This window comes from Propithecus coquereli, unplaced genomic scaffold (genome assembly GCF_000956105.1).
Source record: "Propithecus coquereli isolate 6110/MARCELLA unplaced genomic scaffold, Pcoq_1.0 Scaffold150, whole genome shotgun sequence".
Taxonomy (NCBI): Eukaryota; Metazoa; Chordata; class Mammalia; order Primates; family Indriidae; genus Propithecus; species Propithecus coquereli.
In genome coordinates, this window is record NW_012139414.1 from 2,504,065 (window position 1) to 2,526,604 (window position 22,540).

The window sequence follows — 22,540 nt, forward strand, 5'->3', positions numbered from 1 at the left end:
TTAAGGAAGGTGGCTAAGGGTTCCGTGGGAATTATTTGTGTTATTGGTGCAATGTTTTTTTGTGTGTCTGAATTTATCTCAAAGTTGAAGGTTAAAAAAAAAATTAAAATGTAAAAGTTAAACTCTACCTGGTGACATCACTGCCCTTTGCCAACTGGCCCTCCACTCCAGGCCCCTGCACCTGGCTAACCAGCGTGAACAGTTCCCGAAACGCCAAGTGCACGTAAAGACATAGGTCTCATTTTCCCAAGCAATTGCTTCAGAGCCTTCAGTCCTCTTATTTTCTGGAATATGAACATGCCTTATTTTCAGGAAGCTAGTGACTCCTTCTTGAAGCTTGCATCTTTCTCGGCTTTTTCAAGGATCACAAGGCAGCAGAAGAGTTGGTTTACTCTCCCCACGCTCTGCTCAGATCCGATCAGAGCCTGCGGTGGCTCCTCGTGGCCACATGGTGTCGCTGTTGGCACTCGGTCCTGCCAGCTCTTCCACGCGCAGCAGGTGCAGATCCCTGCAGAGGCCCCTGGGAATTTCTAAGGATGGGCCACTACCCCCCCCGTCTCCAGCTTGGCTGAAGCCACTCCAGGCTTGGTTCCCCGAACTTGTCATTCTCAGAACTCAGTCCTTTCAGTTCACATCCACCGCCTCCTCCTAGGACCCTGCTTGCCCCGAATTGGCTGGGGACCGGTGTGGCCCCTCTAGGCTGGTGAATCCTGTACCCTCTCTCCCCGAATGGCATTCCTCCGAAACCCGCCACATGAAGGGAGCTCTTTCTCCCCTTCTTCACTCCGAGAGGAAACTGTTGGGATGCAGCCCTTGAGGGGCTGTCCCCAAGGAAGTCCAATGTGTCTACATCAGCCTTTCTGGGAGCGGGTAGCAATTCCAGCATGATTTTCTGGCCCCTGTCTCATTAGACAAGAGAAAAAAAAATCAAGCCCTGCAGCACTTCATTTATTGACTTTTTCCAACAAATATTTATCACATGCCCGCTCTGTGCTGGTTTCTGTTCTGGGGATTAATGAAAAAGAAAGGCACAGTTCCTGGCTGCAAATCTAAAGGCAGAGGCCACAAATCAAATCAAGGGAGATAAAGCTCTGTATGAGAGGGTGCCGTGGGCGAGGAGTCTGGCCAAGGAAACCGGCGCTTAGCTTGAGTCCTGGAAGGCACAGTGTACCGGCTGGTATTGGAGAGGAGGAAGGGCATTTCTCTCAGAGTGGGCAGCAGATATGCAGTCCCCAAGTCTGGACAAGGGCACCTGCACGTGTCCCCACAACTGTCTCCTTTAATGCTCCTCTATTGCTTTTGACCTCATTATACTTTATTTTCTATTTTGTTCTTCTGCTTCTCCACGCTGGTCTGTGAGCCCGGAGGGGCAAGTACCTTGTCTGCAACGTCGACTGTATTCTCAGTGCCTGCGACATGGTCAAGTCTGGTTTTTAAAAATGTGATAAATTAATGGAACAGCTTAATATGTGTATAGTGGCAACCCAAGCAGGGGTTGCGTCCGGCTGGAGTGACGCTGTTTGGGCATGCAGCCACTGCTGAGGCTGCAGAATCTGGCAAAAAGTGGGTCTCCTAGAGCCTTGTGTGCAAAACTGAGGAGCTTTCACTTCGTCTTGAAGCCAATGGGAGCCGTAGAATATATTGAGCAGAATAATGCAATCTCGTTTGTGTCCAGGGCTAGCTCTGCAGCAGCCTGGGGCCACCCAGGAGAGCCAAGGGGAGAGGCAGTGAGGATGGTGGGAGGCTCTTGTGGTTTGGGTAAAGAGCAAAGAGGTCCTGGACCGTGGCTGGGGGGGCCTGAACCATGGAGGAGGCTGAGGGGACCAGCTGGCTTCTGGCAGGATGTGGCCTCCAGCTGGGTGGTACCCGCGTGTGGGACACCCCAGATGAAATGCGAGGCAGAGCACAGGACGTGTGGGTTTAGAGATGGGCTGGTGAAGGAGATTTGGGGCTTTTCAGGACAAAGATGGAAGTGACGCCACGAGTCTGAATGGCAGCATCTGCAGGGACAGTGTAGAGTTGGTGGAGTATTCCGGATGGAGCAAGGGATTGTCAACAGAGGAAAGAAAGAGAAACCCAGAGAAGGAGACAGAGCAGTAGGGAAAAGCAAGAGACTGTGGATTACAGGAGTCAAGGAAGAAGATGTTTCTAGAAGCAAGTGGTCCACAGGGTCAAATGCAGCAGTGAGATGCAACCAAAGACAGACCGGGCACTGTCTGCAGCATCGGTGGCGAGGTGGGTTGGGGGACATCATGGTGGGGGGGCGGAAGGGGAGGCAGTCACTGCTCCAGCCCCCATCCCTCACTCCCACCCCACCTCAGAGCCCTGCGCATGGCTCTGCCTTGAGCCGCCCTGCATTTCCCGCCCCTGCGTCCTCCCAGGGCCAGCTCCGAGCTCACCTCTTCCCTGCATCCCACCTCCTGCCTTCCTAACACATTTCATTGGACCCCTTACGTCCCCATGTTCTTTGCCAACACAGCCTGTAAGGTGAGCCATGTTTGTATGCAACCTGTAATCTGTAAATTTATATCTGGATGTCCTTGGTGCTTTTTCCTCCTTTTGTCCCTCTCACTGTGAGCCCTAGGGCTCCTCGCCCCATCCCCATACAGTGAAGCAGAAGCAGAGGCCCTAAGAAAATGCCTTCTTGGGTGTGGGAGAAAGATTCCCGAGAGAGTTTGCAGGGCTGTTTTCTGTTGTCTTCCCTGGGTCACACTGGTTCTTGGAGAGAAAGAGAGAGAGAGAGGAGAGAAAGGGTTAGTTCTGGCCACTTCTAAGAGCCCTGGACAGTGGGCGGAGGTGTGGCTGTCTTGGATGGGACAGAGCTGTCAGAGGGGACCCTCCCTTCCCACCCGGATGGAGCCAAACGAGTCACTGGGAATTTCCTCTGGAGAGGGGCTCTAAGGGACCCCATCAACAGGACTCTATCAGGGCAGAGTCTCCAGAGGCCAGAGGGCCTGCGCTGGCTTCTGCTCCTGGGGGGCACCTGGTGGATGCTGTCGCACTGGACCGGGGGCAGAATGGAGACTCGGGCACCTGCTGCATCGGCTTGTTCCCCCACCAACGAATCCTGTTCTCTTCTTTCTATCATTTCCTCCAACAAAGACATCAGAAGCTCAAAGAGAGGGTATCAGAGAACTCAGAAAACCTCCGCCGACCCCCTGGCTTCCTCGGACAGGAGTGGGCCAACCCCCGGGGTCTGGGCTGAGCAGGAGGCCTGGCGCGGCCCGTCCCTGGAGAGGTTCCGGCTCTCCTCTGAGAGCTGTCAGTCAGTGTAACGCTGCATGCTGGCATTGATTTTTATGTCTTTCTACACTAATTAGACGTGTTATTACTAATCTTCGGTAATCACCACAAGGGGCCTGTGGAAAGTCTCTGGGATTTCAATCGAGATTAAAAATAAGAAACATTATCACCTCTGGGAAAATGCAAAGAAAGCGCATGTTATTTTAATGTTTAAATCAATAAAGCTGTCCTGCCTCTGTTTCATGCTAGTATTGATGAAATTTATAAAAATCCCATTTAAACTTCCTTCCGTCCATCTCATCACTGCCGGGGCACAGGATTGATTTCTCGGAGGGCATCCGATGGGGGCCGCGGGGGGAAGCCGCCGAAGACCCACGTGCGTTGGGGCTGGTGGCCCAGACCTGGGGGCAGAGGGGGCTGCAAGGACCTCGTTCTTGCTCTTTTATTTTGATTTCCACTGCTTCCTCTTAGTAAAGAGGCCTTTGAACCCGCAAGAAAGAAAGAGGGAAAACCCTTTCTCGTTTAATTAATCTCTCTTCCTGTTGCTAGATTGCAAACTTCGATTGCACAACAACCTGCCTGCCCCAGGCAGATGAAATCATGTTGGGGCGTGGGGGACGGAGGTGGCGGTGGGGGGTGGGCATCTTATTCAGGAATTCTGTCTTTGGAGAGCAGAGAAAAGAAATTATCTTCAAACGTTGAGAACACCATCTAGCACATTCTCTCAAACAATTGAAACTAATGTGTTGACACAGAAAGAGAAACGAGCCTACTTTAATGTTCTGTAGAGACAGACTGTAATTTGTAGCATCTCTGATCAGAAATTGAGGCGGCATATGGACGCAAAGTGAAATAAAGCACAGTTAACTTTTTGCCAGGCGTAGCGAGGGGGGCGGAGGGGGAACCAAACACGTTCCCATCGCCACCGCGATGCTGGCATCAGCGACGGGGACAGCTTGTGCACCCAGAAGGGTGCCATCGTGTACCACAACTCGGGAGGCGGCCTGTGTCTGCGCGTCTCCTGTGTGTATGGAGACTGGCGCGTAGCTAGCGGTGAGGCTGGAGGGGTCGGGTACGGTCCTCAGCTGCCGCCGCCTTCCCCGGGCAGGAGGCCCCGCTCCAGGCTTGGCTGCGCCTCCGGGCTGCCTGGTGCAGCAGACGGGTTTCACTGGCTTTCGGCGTGAGCTCTGCTTTGTTCCAAGAGGAAGATACTTTTATTTCTGAACCTCTCGGGGCTGCAGAAGTACCTGGCATGCTTCTAACCCCACGCCCCAAACATCGGTTTCTTTGTCCGTTTCCCCTACAGACTGAGAGCATGTTGAGGACAGGGGTTACCTAAAAGTGATGATAGAAATAATCATGGTGACGGCAATGGTTAGTATCTGGTGAGCACCTACTAGGTGCCGGTTCTGACTTAGGCACCTTACTTGCCTTTTCAGCAACCTGCCTGATATCCCAGCAAGGTAATATTTTATTAATAAACAAATCAAAGCGACCCACTGGCTTTCCCAAGGCCACTCAACCACTGAGTGGCAGAGTCGGAATTGAATCCCCCCACCCCAAAGCCAGCCCTTTTCCCTGAAGGCCATGTGTCTCCTTGAGCTGTGCCCAGGTCCAGCGCTGCCCGGCACTCGGCGCTGTTGGCTGAAACAGTGTCTGCTTCTGTGACTTCTGACTGCTTTTGATTTTGACCTTCTTCCAGCTTCTGTGATACTCCCCAAGAAAGAAAGGCTCCAGTGCCCCCCCCAAACCATTCGAATGAACTTTAGTCTCACTCACGAATTCCATTTCAATCTCCATGATTTGCAAGGAAGGGAAGGCAGCATTCATTAGGCTTACTAAAGCCAGGCACTTTACATGATTTATTTTATTTTATTGTATTTATATTTCCATTATCATCACAACCTCTTTTTTACAGATAGGCAAATAGTCTCAGAGAGGTTGAGTGAGTAACTTGTCCAAAGTCTTGCCCTAAGAAGCAGCCAGACTGGGATTGGAACCCAAGGCCGCCTTGTCATTAGTCTACACCATGGTCTACGGACCTCGCCAGGCAATGTGGCATTTTGAGAGAAGACCAGGGATTCCAGCTCAGTCAATTCAAGAGAGTCACCCCCAACCCCTGCATGTTCTTGAACTCAAGTCCTAAATTTCTTGCTGTCTCTTGGACAGTCTGGCGGCACCTCAAACTCGACGTACATGTGATCGTGTAACTAAGTGTTGGCAAAGACGCTGGGCGTGGAATTACTAATACCTCCTCCCTAAGGCAGTTGCCCTGAACGTCCTCTGTTTCTCTCTCCTGTGGCTCAAATACAGATGTGGACATGCACCAGCTCCAAGCCCAAGAATGCAGATAAAGCCTGGGTCCCTCCTGGACTTCATGGCAGAGATCCTGCCTTGGACAGGTACAGAGAAGAGCAATGTGCTTCTGTCTTGTGGGAGCCACAGTGCTGAGGGGTTCCTTTGCAGAGATGCTTGCCTGGTGTCCTCCCCCCATCCCTCCTCTGTCCTGATGGTGGCTCCATTCAAGCTGAGACTCTACGGTCATCTTTGGCACGACCCCTCTCTCGACCCCTGACTCCCACAGATGATATCAGGGCATGAAAGCCCTAGGTACCTATTTGGAAGAAGGAAATATCAAGAAAATGGAATGACTCCAATCTCAGTGCATAGAAGGAAACCAAGGTCTGTTGAGTACCTACTAATTCCAGACACTTTAACAACTCTTATGATGAATCATGTTCTTTCTTTAAGTTAAGCTTCTCAATGACTTTTTGGTGAAGTTCTGACTTGGCTCCTTCACAGCCTTTTCGGACCAGGGTAGGATGCAGGTGAAGCATCACATTGGCACAGGGAAGCACGAACGCCTCAGTTCATTCTGTGAGACCCTCCCGAGTGGGGCCTCCACCTGCCCCTTCACCTGCACTGTCCCCCTCCTGCCGTGTTTGCCATTTCACCTTCCCCTGCCATGCATGTGCCTTGCCCTGGCAAGCCCCTCTGCCTGGAACGCTGGTGACGTCTTGTCTACGGGAAAGCCCTAACTCATCCTCTGGGACAGCTCAACACATTTCCCCTGAGAACTCTTCCCTCACCTCTGGCACTGTTATCCAGCCCTGTGTTTTTGATTCTACTTCACACAGGTAGGTACGACCACCCCGACAGGCTGTGGCTCTTGGCTGTCCGTCTGCTGCTAGACTGTGAGCTCTTTGAAGGAAAGTCCTCGTCTTACTCATTGTCCCGTGTGGGTCCCCAGCATAGCTCCTGGCACCTGAAAGCGTCTCGGTGAATACTGCATGAACTTGTAACCCTGACAACAGTCACGTGCGGTCAACATGATTGTCCCCATTTGTAATAAGAAATCTGACTCCTAGAGACTGCCCAGGACGATGGGCAGTCCTGTGTTGCCCAGAACAAAGGTATCTGCTAAGCGTCAGACTGGGATTTTGAGCATAAATCTGCCCGATGCCCAAATCCATGCTTTTTATATCTCTTTACAATTGCCTCTTGGTATCCCTACCAAGTAGAGAGTGATTTCCTTTCTGAAAGAGGGATTTTTCTGGATTAAATGTGTCTAGACATCTCTCTCATCTTAATGCGGATTTTCTCAGAGCGGAGCGACATCTCCCTGACTGGTGGTAAAACTGAAATAAAAGGCAGCAGCTGCCACCACTGGCGGCCCCTGTCTCAGCAGCTCCGTTGGTGAGGGGTCCTCGCAGTTTCTGGGAAGAGCCCTGAGTCTTTCTTCCCTCCCTTCCTTCCTCCCTTCTTTCCTTCCATCTTTCCTTTCTTCCTTCCATCAGAGCACAGAACTGGGCTTCCCCTTCTGCAGTTCCCACCTGGGGACATGGGTTTATTTTGGGCCATTGGCAGAGGAGAGCGCCCCTTGCTGTGGCCTCCATTTGGCGATATTCGAGCAGCATCCTCTGCAGGTGGGGCCCGAGGCTGGCTTGGCTGCCATCAGCCTTGTATGTGGAGCGCCTGGCATTCGGGAATGGCTTCCCTTCCAGCTCCGACTTTCACTGCCTTGGGAAATGTGGATTTCAGTTTGCCCAGGGTCTGGTCTATCCAGATCCCGGGGTTTCCAGAATGCTGTCTGGTTCCAAACCCAGCCTGCTCCATGGTTTCTCTGAAGCTCTGTCTAGTTTTCCCCACCCTCTGTACCGTCACTCCAGCTCTCTCCTACGGCCCCTCTGGACTGGAATGTCGGGCACAGGGCATCATTGAGGAGGTGGCCTTCAGTGGAGGAAGCGGCTCTGGGTTTCCCGACAGGCGCTACCGCACAGATTCATCTGGCTGCGGGTCTTCACCCTGCTGTTAGTTTCCTGTGCCACGTTAGACTGTGAGCTCTTTGAAGGCAGGAAGCCCGTCTTACTCATTGCTTTGTGTGTTCCTGGTATCTGGAAGGGCATCAGTGCATACTCAGTGATAACTGTAATCCTAACTACAGTCGTGGGAGGTCCATGTGACTAGTCCTATTTATATGTTGGCCTCTGGGGAGGAGAGGAAGGTGGCACTAGCTCTAAAATTGCGCAAAGATTTTGCATTTTGTTCCAGTGTGTATTTATGTAGATTATAATATTAAGAAAACATTTTAAATGGATAACAGTGCTTTTTATATGCCAAGCACTGTGCCCATGCTTTGCCTGTAATTAACTCTAAAGTCTCACGGCTGCTCCTTGAGAAGGTAATATGCTTATCCATGTTTTAAAAATCAGGAAACCAAGGGTTAAAGAGGTGAAAAGTCACTCAGCTATAGGTGGCCAAGCTGCAGTTTGAACCCAGCTCTGCCTGATGCCAGAACAGTGCCCTTCTCTGGGCTGCGTCCCTGCTCTGCTACCAGAGCAGATCATTCCAGAGCCTCGGATGTGTATCTGGCTCCGGGCCCCGGACTGAGCACGCTCACGAGGATGCGCATCCAAGCACAAAGCAGAGGCTTTAGGAGAATGAACTGTTGCGAAATTTATTCAGATGCCAAAAGGGGGTTTGAGAGAGACTTAAAGAGCAATTGCACCAGCTCTTATGCTCGACTGATACGCTCGCCTGTGAACTGTAACATATGCAGCCCGTAATGAATAAGAGAGAGATTTATTAGAGAATGTCATATTTGGTTAAGTACTTTCAATGTAAGACGAGTATTTCCCTTGTACATATTACATTTTCAATGGGTTTCCAACCATTTCCAATCCATTATTTTTAACTCCTTGCATTATATTGATGGTAAATTAATTACAACAATTACAAGTCAAAAACCCATATTGTCCAATTATAATTTAATTCATTTCAGCTCCTCTCTCTGAGTTTGGATAAAAAGCTAAAGTGCTTTAGAAAATGCTGTAATTTCCTCTAAAATCCTGTCATTATGTTCCATATTGAAGATGGGTTAGAGATTCAGCAGGGGCGTGGCTGCCTTCCCCAGGCAGCAACCATCAGCACAGTCGGTCTGGGTTCAAATCCAGACTCAATCATCTACTAGTTGCTGTGACCTTGGACAGTTACTTCATCTCTCTGTGCCTCTGTCTCCTCATCTGTGAAATGGGGCTAGTGACAGGATCCCTACTTCATGGGGCTGTGCTGAGGATGAAATGAGTTAGTGCAGCTAATGCCCCTCCCTGGAACGCACAGTGAGAGCCCACGGTGTTGGCTGTACGTTTCATTGCGAAGCTCCAGGGGAAGGATGGCAGGCAGGTTTCTCTCTTGAGCCAATTTTAACCAATGGGTAGTACTTTTCAGGAGCACGGTGGGAAGACAGATCTGAAGGCCTGGCTGAACTCAGCATAGAGCGTGCAGGGATCGATTAGCGATGTCTGCATGGGCACAGCTAATGAGAGAGGTGACAAGGAAGAACAAAGCTCTGGCAGAGCTGAGACTGTGCTTCTTTTAACTCCTCTTGTGTCCCCAGGCTCCCAGCACAGCAGGTGGCCCCTACTCAGCCAGGTCCTGACAACAGTGCTGTGCCCTTGCGTCTAGCCATGCCCGAGGCCAGCCCTGCCCTGGACCCCTCGGTCATTCAGCCAGCAAATCCCCCTTTTCTGCTTCTTGGGCTGGGTTTTCTGTCATGGGGATAAGAAATTCCTAACTGACCAAAACAGGAGGCTGTCTTCTTTTGAGGGACTTGGTCAGACCACCTCTGTGGCTAACACTGTCAGGGCATGACAGCCAGAGGCATCCAGCTCTAGTCTTGGAAACAATATCCCTCAAACCATCTCATCCTATTAATTACCTCTTTGGTTCTGAGAATTCCTCCCGGTGGACATCCCGGTGAGCAAAGTCTTCGTGGTTCCACACCACTCACTGCTTCTCAGCGACACCTTCCTTCTCAGGGTATTGCTGATGTCATTGATTGGGCTCCAGGTAAGGCAGCTTTTCCTGCCTTCTGCCTGAGCATGTCTCTCGAGGTGATTTTATAAGTATCCGATCTCATCTACCATGTCTTAATTTTATTGACGGAGCTCTTCAAGTCCTGGGAGGGCCTTGCCGTCATCTCATACTGTGCACGAGTGGGAGGGCTTCCCATGCTGACTCGTCTGCTGTCTGAAGCCTCTGAAACCTGCACAAGGGTGAGGGATGGGGCCAATGTCACTCTACTCTGGCCAAAGACTTTCCCTTATGCCACTTTAATCTCTTCAAGGTCATAGATTGGCATGTGAGGCCCAGCTTGTCTTACCACTGAGTTCTTAGTGCTCTTCTTCTGGGCTCTGTGTCATTCCTCTCACTGTCCCTCCCCCTGGAGGGTCCCCTTTCACAGTCAGTGAGCACCCAGTCTGCAGGGCTCTCTCTCTGCTTTGAATCTCTGGAGCAACACCAGTCTCAAGTCCTCATGTTGCACGTGCCACGTGACATCACCTACCATCGGGTATTTTTGCATGAGCACCGGGTCTCCCTTACTAGACAAGCACCCTCGACGATAAGGGCCATGTCTTGGTCATTGTTCTATGCCCAGCTCCTGCAAGACCTGCATAAAACAAAACCCCTGGTCAAAGGCAATTAAATACCTAGCAGTGAGGTATTGTAAAGACACAAGGTCTGCTCCACTGTCTCCCAGGCTGACTGGGTCTATTTCAGGCTGACCGGGTCAGCGATCATCTTGAATCTTCTAACTTTTTGCCAGCACATCATATTGTCTTCACGCCTTTCTCCTTTCTCATGCTGCTCAGTTTGCTGGGAATCCCTTCTCTCCCTCCTCACCTGCTGCACCTCGAAGGGCCTTCCAACCTGACTTTAGTCTGTCAGGGTGTGTTCTGCCTGCCTTGTGCATATTCGCAGGTGCCCTGTCTGCAAGGTTGTTTCCAGACCTGAAGCATCTCCAAAGCCTGCGGTGTGTCTTGTTCACGTCTATGCAGATGCCAGTGAACCGTTGGAGACCACCTGGCCATGAGCAGAGTGCTGTGCTGGTGCAATAGAGGTGCCCCCCATTGCAGGGAGCAGTGATTTCCAGAACCACTCCTCCTTCTTTTCTCTCTGGGTGAGATTTGTTGAGATCCCTGGTCGTGCTCAGTGTGCACTGGGTTGTTTTCCTGCAGTGTGACACTAATGAGAGCCGTCAGACTGCCAGAGCAGCTCTGTCCCCAGCTGGGCTTCTAATCTCCCTATTATGCCTGGCTCGGTGTGGCCAGGACACAGAACTCACTGGCCTGGGGCCAGGAAGACTTGTCAGCATCAAGACTGACCCCAGAATAAAATTAAACCACATGATTTTTTTTTTCATCTTTTCTTCCCTCTGGTGTCCCCAGCAGATGGAGAATGCTTCCATTGTTTTCCTTTCCCTCTTTTTTGGCAGGAGGCTGCTTTCCCACTAGACCCCCAACTAAGACTGAGCAAGAGAAAAACAGAAAAGCAGAGAAAGAAAGACTGGGAAACAGAGGAAATGTGGAAGAGGAATAACTTGAGAGCAGAGCAGCATGGACTGATGGGATTCTGGGATGGGCCAAGATAAGGATGCTTATTTATGGGACGCCTGCATCCGAAGTCAATTGAGTCACAATGTATGTTGACTTAAAAAAAACATCCTGCACTGTCCTATCCTGGGATGCGAGGGGAGGACCTGTTGTCTGTCTCCCACTTCCACGGTCCCCTTGCGGTGCCACCAACCACAGCATTTCCTTCCACCTGCTGCAATGCCATTTCACTCTGTGCTTTAGCTTAATTGGTGGAGTGTGGAGGAACACCTCAAATATTTGTGCAGCTCGAATGCTGCTCTCGTAACTAGGAGGCAACATTTCTCAGTGTCCATGTCTGAATGGTGATACACAGGCAGGGGAGTCCATTTGCTTTGGGATCAATAGATGTGGTCTCAATTGGCAGAGAACACAAGGCTTCCTTTTGAGAACAGGAGGATGGAGGACAGCTCTGTCTCTCAATGCCTGGCTCAATTTCACGTGGCAACTGAGTAGTGGTGGTGTTTCCAGGCTGATCGTTTTTCGGCCCAACAATGATAAAAACCTACCCAATGTCAGTCAGCCCAGAAACACAAGAATCTAAAATGTGGCCCCTACTGCCTTCCATGCTGGATAATTCCTGGACACCCTGCAAAGTCCAGGAGAATGGCCACCTCTAGGGAAAGCCTCCTTCCACTGTCAGATTGAGGAAGCCCCTTCCTTGGCGCACCCTTGGCGCCTGCTCTCTGTCCGCCATGTCTTGGGGGTAACACCTGCACACCTACAGCACTGAGACATGATGGCTATTTTGTTCTTGTTTTGTCGTTGTTGCATTTTTTAGGTCTCTTTGGTTGCAACCCACTTGAGCTAGATTAAAACCTAAAGAAAATTTATTGTAGGGACAGGGTAGAAATTCAGTCACCTCTCAAGAGCAGACCAAACAGGGATCCAAAAGGCAAATAAGTTGGCTTTCTCTAGCTCTTGCATTTTCTATGTCTCTGTTTTCTTCCTGCTCTTTTTGCTGCTTGGCTTTTTCTGCTTCCATGTCCCCATGACTAGGGGTCCAGAGTCCAGGCAGCTCTGGCCAAGAGTCAAGGCCACTCTCAGGGTCAAGAATCTGCATAAGTTTCCTAGGATGGCTGTTCCAAAGAACCCCAAACTGAAATGTATTTTCTCAGAGTCCTGGAGGTGGGAAGTCTGAAATCAAGGTGTAGGCAGGGTCATGCTCTCTCTGATGGCTCTAGGAGAGAATCCTTCCTTGCCTTTTCCTAGCATCTGGCGATTGCCAGCAATCCTTGGGGTCCTTGGCTTGCAGAAACATCATTCCAGTCAGATGGCCATCTTATCCCCGTGTGTGTTCACATCGCCCTCCCTCAACAAGTGTGTCTCTCTCTGTGTCCAAATTTCCCCCTTTGATAAGGACGCCAGTCATATGTAATTAGGGGCCATCCTAATGACCTCATTTTAACTTGGTTATCTCTGTAAAGACCCTATTTCCAAATAAGTTCATATGCTGATGTACTGATGGTCAGGACTTCAGTGTATCTTTTCAGGGGGCACACAATTCCAAATATAACAGAAGCCAACTGTGGCTACCTATAGGGAGCAGTCATCAGCCCACAGGCTGGGCAGACACAACACCTGTTATGCGGCTTCTATGCGGGGACTGCTGCTACACATTATGGGGCCCCCACTAGCCTTTGGGCTATGCCCGGTCAAGGATTATTTCTGTTGCAAAATTTGCCTGGAAAATGGAAAATAGTAAGTACTTAATAGGCAAGCTAGCATTTATTAACCTTTACAGCTCCAGTCTCTGATGACCACAGCCCACCCCAGGTGGGGCCCAGAAAGTGCGGTGATGCCCAAACATGGCATTCACCTGCTTTCTCTTCCTGAGGTCCAGTTCCGGTCCCCTGTGCCCCAGTTCCAAATGGAGATGGTGGTCCTGTTTGGTTGGATCCTGACAGCTCATCTTTCCTCTCTCCCAGAGAGGGGGTGAGAGAAAGGATGCCTCTTGTTACCTGGACATTGGTAGGGTTTCCTGATGGACACAATGCTTGTCCACAAGATTTAGGGTCTCACCCACTGGCTCTGGACATTAGATGCCACCACTGGATGGGACACTCTAGTCCCAGGGCCTTCAGTGCCCAAGTGAGGCTTGTCATGAATTTGAGCATCGTGCCTGGAGCTCTGGAGGCTTCTCAGGCACAATCCACAGAACTCAACCAGCTTCACCACTTCTGGTCCCTGCCTCAGTGCTGATGGCCAATTTTGTATCCACTTGGCTTCTGTTTCTGCTACTTTGGAGGTTTGTGGCCTTTGGAAAGTATTTAATCTCTCTTCACTGGCTGGAGTTGAGTCTGGGAAGCAGAACTAGATATATTTTGAGGAAGGGATGTATCAGAAGAATTAGACTTTAGATCCAGAAGGGGAGTTGTAGAATCTGAGAAGTCGTTAATTGGCCTTTTGCAAGCCCTGGGGATGCAGAGGCCAGGCACAGCTAGCTGCCGAAATGGGACAGCAAAGTGTAGCCCACAGAGAGGTTTACAGGAAGCTAGCACATCTGCAGGTCTGCAGCAAACATCTGGTGGTGGGCAGGGCCCCTGGTGGTCAGCAGGGTCAGTGTTTTTAGAGAAGAACTGGGTGTAGAAAGGAGGAAAGGAAGAATAACCTAGAGCATCTCTGCATCTGTCTGTCACTGTCTCTGGCCCTGGCATCCTTCAGAGAGCAGTGGTCCCTGTTTCACTTCACTTCTGTGCTTCCCACCCCCTGCATGACTTCCTGTTTTGGCCACCTCTAACTCTTCCTATAGGCAAGGAGATGATGTTAACGTAATTGACAATAGAATGATCCAGAATACTCTTTGCACATTATTTTCTCACCTGTGAAACAGGTGACAATGCAGAGTTGTTTTGAGATTAAATGAGACAGTAAACATAAAGTACACAAAAACAACAGCAACAACAGAAGGCTTGTGTGTTTGTAGGGGGATTTCTCTACCCACCATTTCTCTGGATCACCCCCACCCAAGGTTATGTTAGTAACAGTGTGATGGTTAATTTCACATGTCAACTTGACTGGGTGAAGGGTTACCCAGATAGCTGGGTAAAGGATTATTTCTGGGTATGTCTGTGATGGTCTTTCCAGAAGAGATTGGCATTTGAATCAGTGGCTGAGTAGAGAAGTGTGGGTGGGCATGATCCAATAGGCCAAGGACCTCAATAGAACAAAAAGACAGAGGAAAGGCAAGTCCGCTCTTTCTCCAGGTGCTGGGACACCCATCTTCTCTTCCCCTCAGACATAAGAACTCCAGGTTCTCTGGACTTTGGATTTCAGGACTTACACCAGAGCCCCACACCTCTACCCCTGGCTCTAAGGCCTTCAGACTTGGACTGAGCTACTACACTGACTTCCTTTGTTCTCCAGCTTGCAGATGGTCTGTCACAGGACTTCTCAGCCTCCATAATCACATGTGCTAGTTCCCTTAATAAATGCTCTCTCATGTATTTATCTCTCTCTCTCTCTCTCTCTCCCTCCCTAATCTATCCATCATCTATTAGTTCTGTTTCTCTGGAGGACCCTGACTAATACAGGGTCCTTTACAGGATAATTCATCTGGCTGAGTATTTTTTTTTAAAAAGATATTCAACCCAAAGTTCTCACCAGAAGAGACCTCTCAGGTTCTTCTCTTCCCTCCTCTTCCCTCTCCCAGGGCTTCCATGTTCTTCTTCCTCTATCTAGCAAAACCAAAATGATGGCATCCATGGAAGAAAAAGAAATGGGGGATTTGGGGGAAGCAGAGAGAAGGTAGAGGAAGCACAGTGTGGGGCATGGAGGGCTTTTGCTGCTGGTCCATGTGGCCGTTTGGGGCACCCTGGGAGTCCAGAGGTGTGCAAAGGAGGGGCCCTGGGAGCAAGTTAACTAGAGTTATACCACACCTGATTTCTTGTTGCGCAGGGACTCTGCATAAATCATACTTCATTGCTTGAAAGGGCAGTGGAGAAGAGCTGAACATAATTCATCTCTCAGATTCATACTGGTAATGTGCCAGTGAGGGATGCTACCTCCCCTCCTCCTCACCCTTAACTGTGCCCTTCAGCCCAGACCATGAGCAGATGCTGGACACTGGACACCTGATTCTTCCAGTGTTGAAGACATGCAGGTAGACAGAACCACCACAGAGCCAGCGGCCAGCATTCTGCTGTTCCATTCGTAGACTCATCCATGGGGTGATCTCTGGTCTTTGGGTGACATTTACTGTGTGTGGGCACTGTCTTAAGTTTCTTATATATGTAATATGGTTCTTGACCCAGAATAAATATTTGATTAATGGTGATAGCCTGTGACCATCCTGTCAACCCTTTTGCTGAGGTTATGAAAGGGTGATGTCTGACAGATACAGGATGGAATGTTGTTGTATAAGCTCTGGACCTGGCAGAGGAAATATATTTGGGATAATACGGTATCAACTGCTGGCATATTTTGGTTGTCATATCCTAATAGTGTCTACCAGTAACTGGGGGTTATCCTAGCTCCAAAGGCAACATGGAATACTCTTTTATGGAACATCAAAGGCCTTTAAGATGTAGATAGGGCTGCACTCAGCACAGGTAGTAGCTACTGGCCTGAAGTGTTTCAAGGATTTGGGGTCATCTCAGAGAAAACCTCAGAGATGTGTCACACAAAGGAAATCTTTCATGAAGGCTTGTGGATCCTCCGGGCTTTTAATGGGATACAAGAGGCTGAGGAATGGATGTTGTATATACGCACACATGCGTGCGTGTGTGTGTGTGTATGTGTGTGTGTGTGTATGTGAGAGAGTGAGAGAGAAAGAATGCATGCCATCCCAGCTGCTCTCAACATTGTGGATAATGTTAACTGAGGCAAGTTAAAACAAAAACAAAACACAGGAAATCTAGACTCTTTCCCCTTTTTTAGATAAATTCAGCTCCAAATGAGGACTTTAATAAGTGTGTGGTGGAGGTCTCTAGCAAAGATCTCTTTTAAATACCATAGGTTTTGAACACATGACAGATTCAGACAAAATAGTTCAGTGTTTAATGTCAAAGGTTAATGAAAAATGGAATTGAAGGTAAGAACCCTACTGGATAATTTCTGCAGGAGTGAGGAGTTTTAATTCTAGACGACTCTGCCTCCAACTTGTTGACTTCACTCCTTCATACATTTATTCATTCCTAGGACAAGTATTGAGTGGTTTTGTGTGTGTTAGCATCTCTTGGTCTCTAATGACTTGAGATTATATAAAAATCAAGCATTTCCATCAAGAAAAATAGAGTCCAGTGGAGAAGATGAATAAGTACATTCTGTACTCCCTTGGGGGTAATACTCAGCTTCTCTTTTGGTAGCCAAATGGACTTGGGGTCAGAAGAAAAGTATTCTTAGAGCATCTTCTCTAGGAGGTCCTTGCCGAGGCACAGAGAGGGGATGCACATATAAGTTAGAATTAAGATGTAGTCTTTGTCTTATAGAAGCTAAAGAGTTGGATAGAGGAGTTAGAAGCCATGTTTTCAGAGTCCTGTATGAAGGAACCCTGTGAGATACGGCACTAGCAGAGGTCAAGCGACATGATGTGGAACTTCAGCGAAACCTGGCTGTTGAACACATACCTGGCACATAGGTATAGAGTCTAAACCAGTTTGTCAGGAGTGAGATGGATGGAGGGAAGGCTTGTGGAAGAGGGGGTATTAATAATCCATCTTGAAGGAAAGATATGGTTTTTTTCCCTTGTAAAACTAACAATCATGTTTAAAATAAAGTAGTTCAGAAGGATATAAAAGGAGGAGTGTTTAGAAATCAAAAGTGAAAGTCTTTCCACCTCCGTCCTCACACTCAACTTTCACTTTTTAGTTCTTCTATTGAGTTCTTCTATTCATAAACCTGAATGAAATACTCCACAGCTAACTTTTGATCCATAGATTTACATGGTTAATCTTTCTGCCTTTTCCCCTATCACATTTGTATTTTTGGGTTTATAATGCTTACAATCTCTTCTTAAAGCATAAAAAAGTCTTCTAGGCTTTGATTATGGGTTGATGAGAAAAATCTAGAACTAACAGGCAGCGTTTACAATAGTATGATTATGTAAATATTATTCATTGCAGAATTTTGAGCAATGTGATTAGACCCAAGAGAAGCACATGAAACCCTGCCATTAGGGTTGTTAGTTGCTGTGATAAAAAGCAAAAATCAATGGGAAATGGGAAATAAAAGTGGCTGGGTCCAACCCAATTCCAAGCTTTGAGCAGTTGTGCAGTGCACAACTCACTAGCACACATCCCACTAGTATGGAATTGTGTTATTTAAAAATGACACAAAAATATTTTTTTCTTTCAATTTATGTGTGCTGGTTTTTCAAATAGCTACTAAATCGTTAAGACATAACTATGTATTGTTTGGATCTAAGCAAACAGGATTTTTAGGTATTCCTTTTGGCCTAGAGACACTATAAAAAAATTACTGAGTTACTAAAAGTGACATGAACTGAGAGAGTTCAGGAATTTCTGATATAACCTCAATTCTAGAAAATTCCTCTGGCTACCGTGTGGAGGAATAGCTGGGAAGGGCATAAGAGTGGAAGCAGGGAGATGAGTTGGAAGACTATTGAAGTACACTCTGAGACATGACCGAAGCATGAACTAGGGAGGGGACTAAGGAAAAGTGAAGAAATGGATGGACTCAGGGCACCTCGGATAGAGAGAACTGACAGAATTCACTGCTGTGGGAGGTGGGATGCTCTTGGCTGCAAGTAACAGAAAGCCCTCATTCAATTTGGTTTAAACCATAACTTGTTCCCTCATTTTATATGCAAAGGTGGCTACAGAGTTGATCAATTCAGCAGCTCAATAATATTATTAAAATTTTGCTTTGCTTTCTGCTCTGCCTTCCTCAGGCCAGATCCCTTTCTGGCCTTAAGGTGAGGGTAACTAAAATGTCCTGGCTGCCTGGGCAGTCCTGGTTTATGTGTGCTGTATCAGGGTAACAGGAACAGTGGCTCTTCCTTCTTCCTCTAATGTGACCCTGTATTATGTGGTCACCCTGTCAAAATGGACCTAAAATTTCGGGCTTCATTTGCAAACAACATCACACAGTAGAATTAGGGTGATCATGTCTTCCTGAGTATCTCTATTAAGGAACCCTTTCCCAGCAGCCTCTTGTCTTTCCCAGCAGCCTCTAGCCCTTCCCAGCAGCTATCAGTCTGCCTCTCATATCTCATTGGCTAGGATTGGGTCATGTGCCTCTTTCTAAGCCAATCATTATCAAGGGGGGATGTGCTTACCTAGTCTGGATTTATTTCTGAATCACTTGAGGGAAGAGTGGACAACCCAATAAAATCAGAGCTCTGTCTGCATGGGGTGCCGGTAATGATGTTGGTTAGGCAACAATAGTGTCTGCTATAGAGGGAAAATCAAGAGTTCTGTTTTGGATATGGTAAGCTTGGGGTCCTATGAGCTTCCACATGAATTCCTTCCCAAGGTGGAGCTTCAGGTGGCATTGCCAAGGCCATCTTTTAGGGATGGTAGCTGATAAATACAGTGAGGACCTAGTTTCACCACCAGAAGATACACCAGTTCTCCCACTCCTTCCTTGCTTAAACCTTATTCTGGACTAGCAAACCCCATCCCCAACCCAGGAGAAAAGAGGGGGGCCCTGTGTGTTATATGAGAGTGTTGAGGGGCACATTAAGACTTTGCATTTATATGCTGTATTGGTTTTCTCTTGCTGGGTAACAAATTATGCCAACACTTAGTGGCTTAAAATGACAAACCTTTATTCTCTCACGGTTTCTGTGGTTCTGAAATTCAGGAGGAGCTTAACTGGGTGATTCTGGCTCAAGGTCTCTCATGAGGTTGCAGTCAAGGTGCAGACTGGGGCTATGAGCATCTGAAGGGTTAACTGGGATGAAGGATCCATTTCGAAACATACTCATGTGGCTGTTAGCAGGAGGCAGAGCTCTTTGCTGCCTATTGGATAGAGGCCTTGAATTCTCGCCGTGCACAACTCTTCACAGGGCTGCTTCCGTGTCTTCATGACACGGCAGTTGGCTTCTTCCAGAGTGACTGATTCAAGAGAGAGCAAGGCAGAAGCCATGAAGTCTTGGAAGTCACCCACCAGCAGGTCTGCCTTATGCTATTGGTTACACAGACCAACCTGACACAGTGTGGGAGGGGACTACACAAGGGCGTGAACATCAGGAAGGGGGAATCACCTGGGCCATCTTGGAAGCTGCATTCCACCCACACATCTCTAGTTAGGCCATGGGTTCAAGGGCAGGGTACAGTTTCCAGGAAGGTGAATACTTGGAGGCATCAGCAGTAACGAGCAGATGCATCCAAGAGAATTTTGCTCTCAGCATGAGGAATGTTCACTTTTCATGCTGCAGTTTTATTGCTGGGTGCATTCCCCTAGGATCCTCTGGGGCGTCAGTACAGATGTTGGGAGATCCTGCTGATCTATCTTGCTTATTAGAGCACTGATGCCAGGAACTGGAAAGGTCATGTTCTTCAGCAATTTTTTGACCACCTTAGTGGTGCTTGTAGATGCTTTAGGAGTCATCCAGAACAGTGGCTCTCAACCCTGAGTGCACATCGGAACCTCCTGGGAGCTTTAAAATATACTGAAGCTGGTGTCCCATAAACAGTGATTCTGAATTGATTGGCCTGGGGAGTTCTTTGGGCAATGGAATTTTAAAAGCTTCCAAAAGCTTCAGAATCACTGAACTGAGAGAGCCATTCAGAATCTCTTGCTTCCGTGCATGAGAGGCTGTCAGGATGGAGCATTTCCCATCTCCCAAGTGCACAGACCTACAGAGGGCTGCTGCCTTCTGAAGACTAGAGTCTGTGCATCTCAGCCCTGATCACTGGCTTATTTGACGGGTTCCCTTTTTGCTTCTGAATTGCACTTTGGAAATCCAGCCAGTCGAGTACAAAATATAAATCAGAATCTGTTCTTCCTTGTATTAAAGTTTGATTTTTTTTCGCTTTAGCTCCAAAGAAATTGGTTCTACATCACTTTTAGACTATACTGACTCAGTTAAATGCAATTTCAACTAATGCTAAATTGCTTAATTAGACAATAATATCAGAGAAATTGACCATTATATCTGGTTATTGACTTTTCAGATGGCCTGTATTACCATTTATATTCTTTCCAGTTGGGTTTTTAAGCATGAAAATAATTTATTGAGAGATTGTTCTTAGAAGCTATTTTTAATAGCCTAATGGCTTTTTAATTTTCAAATCGTTTATATTCATCAGCTGCAGCCAAGAAAGGATTCATATTGCCTCTCCCTGCATGGATATTCCATCCTCTTCAATTATTAATTGGTTGTACTTGGATGTAAAGCCATTGGAAGCAGGATTCCCCCCATTTATGATGTCAGAAGGGGCACACCATGAAGGAAATGCACTTTGGGCTGTAAGCCAGGAAAATAATATTACAAAAACTGATGTTTATTGAATGACTACTCTGTCCTAGGCAATCTATATAGATTAGATTGCCTCTAATCCTCTCAATAATCCAATAATGTCAGTATATTATCGTCCTTTAGTAGAATGGGAAATGAGGACTCAGGTATGTAGCATGTCATCATCATCATCATCACCATCATCATTATCATAATGGCTGATGCATGTTGATGGGAGGCCATACATCCCAGTTTATGCTGTGTCTCTATATAATTTTAATAGTATTCCTTTTTACTTTTGAAATTTCCCCAATTAGAGCAACAGATTAAATGATCACTCTGCTTATTGGACACTCGCCAGATGTCAGGGTTGGTGCTGAGCACTTCATATGCATCACTGCATTCAAACGTCACAACAGCCAATGAGTACTTTTATTTTCCTTCTTTTATAGATGAGAAAACTGTGGTACTGAGAGTTGAGGTCAAGGTGCTTGCAAAAGTCACAGAGCTTGTTAATGATGGAGCCAGGCAGCCTCATTCGCTCTCTGTTCTCTTTTGGTACATGAAACTGCATACCAATCAATATCACGATTTCAAAAATCTGGACCAAGGAGAAAGTTTCATGAGACTACTTATTGGATGAAAATAGCAAAAACGCTATTATAACCACAGGAACATTGAATTGTTTTGTTGTGGTGGAACTTTGTTATCATGAATAAGTGGCAGGAAATCACATTTTCTGTTGTTAGGATCTGTAGAGGAAACACAGACTCTTTATATTGAATTAGCAAGAAGAACTCGTGCTTTGAAAGCCATGGGGCAGCTGGACAGGATGTGCATAAGCCTTGCAATTCCTACAAGCTTAATTAGGCAAACTAGATGATCGTCAACAACCACAATTATTCCTGGGAACTCAGAGTGTCTTAATACAAAATAGCATTGCAAGCAAGGGTGACTGAGGCTCCTGGATCCTGCGTACAGCCACCCACACCTGGAGCTCTATGTTCAAGTTGAGGTACTCCCCGCTCCACCCCGTAAAAGAACCATGGATAAAGTGGAGTGTGTTTGGATCAGTGTGGCCAGCTGGTGAGGGGAAATAAAAGCCATGTCCTCGAGGAAAGCTTGGGGAATGATTTGTGGCTGTTAGGCCAGGGGAGGAGAAGATTCAGGGCAGGGGGCAGAGAGTAGGAGCTCAGAATTCAGAGGGGATATCCTATAAGACTTGTTTTGCATGACCTCAGGGCTATAACTGATGTGGAGATGGCAGTTGCAGAGAACAGCATCATCTCCCTCCCTGCAGATATGCATGGTGGTGTCTGGACAGCTCCTGAGAGAAGATCGTGAGGTAACTGGCTGGATCTGTGACACATCATTCTGTCCTTGTGACCTAATTGTGACACTCCTCACCAACAGGCAGTGTGAATATTCATGGAAGACTTTGACACTGGCTGGGGTCTCCAGCCCTTTGAGACCTAGAGACAATTAGCTCAAACTCTCATTTTCCCCCTGTGACTGTATAAAGTCGTTGCTAAGACTTTTGCAAATCCCTAGAGGCTTGCTTTGTTTTGCTCTCCTCTGGCTGTGAGCCCCTCTTCCCTCATGTAGTGGTTAGACCATCTTGTAAGCTGTCTTGCTGTCTCTGTTCCACATATAATTAGAATGAATCAATGGTAATGCTGCCTAAACACATAGATTATGTCATTTGCAGAGGAGGTTAATGTGTATGTTTTGGTCAAGGAAGGACAGGTTATATGTTAGTAGACTTCAGAAGTCTTTCTTGTTTCTATGAAACAGCCTCTAATTGAACATTAGCCTTCTTATTCTTAGGATATCTTTGACAATCCATCACCGGGGAACTTTTTGTAATCTTTGATCATAGATTACTTGCTATTTTACTCTTTTTTCCCCCTGTCTTCTCCACTCTTTTTGGGATCAAATTTCTTATATAAGGCACTTTGGCTAGCTCTCTCATTGCCTCATCCCTATTGATCTTCAAGTTTTA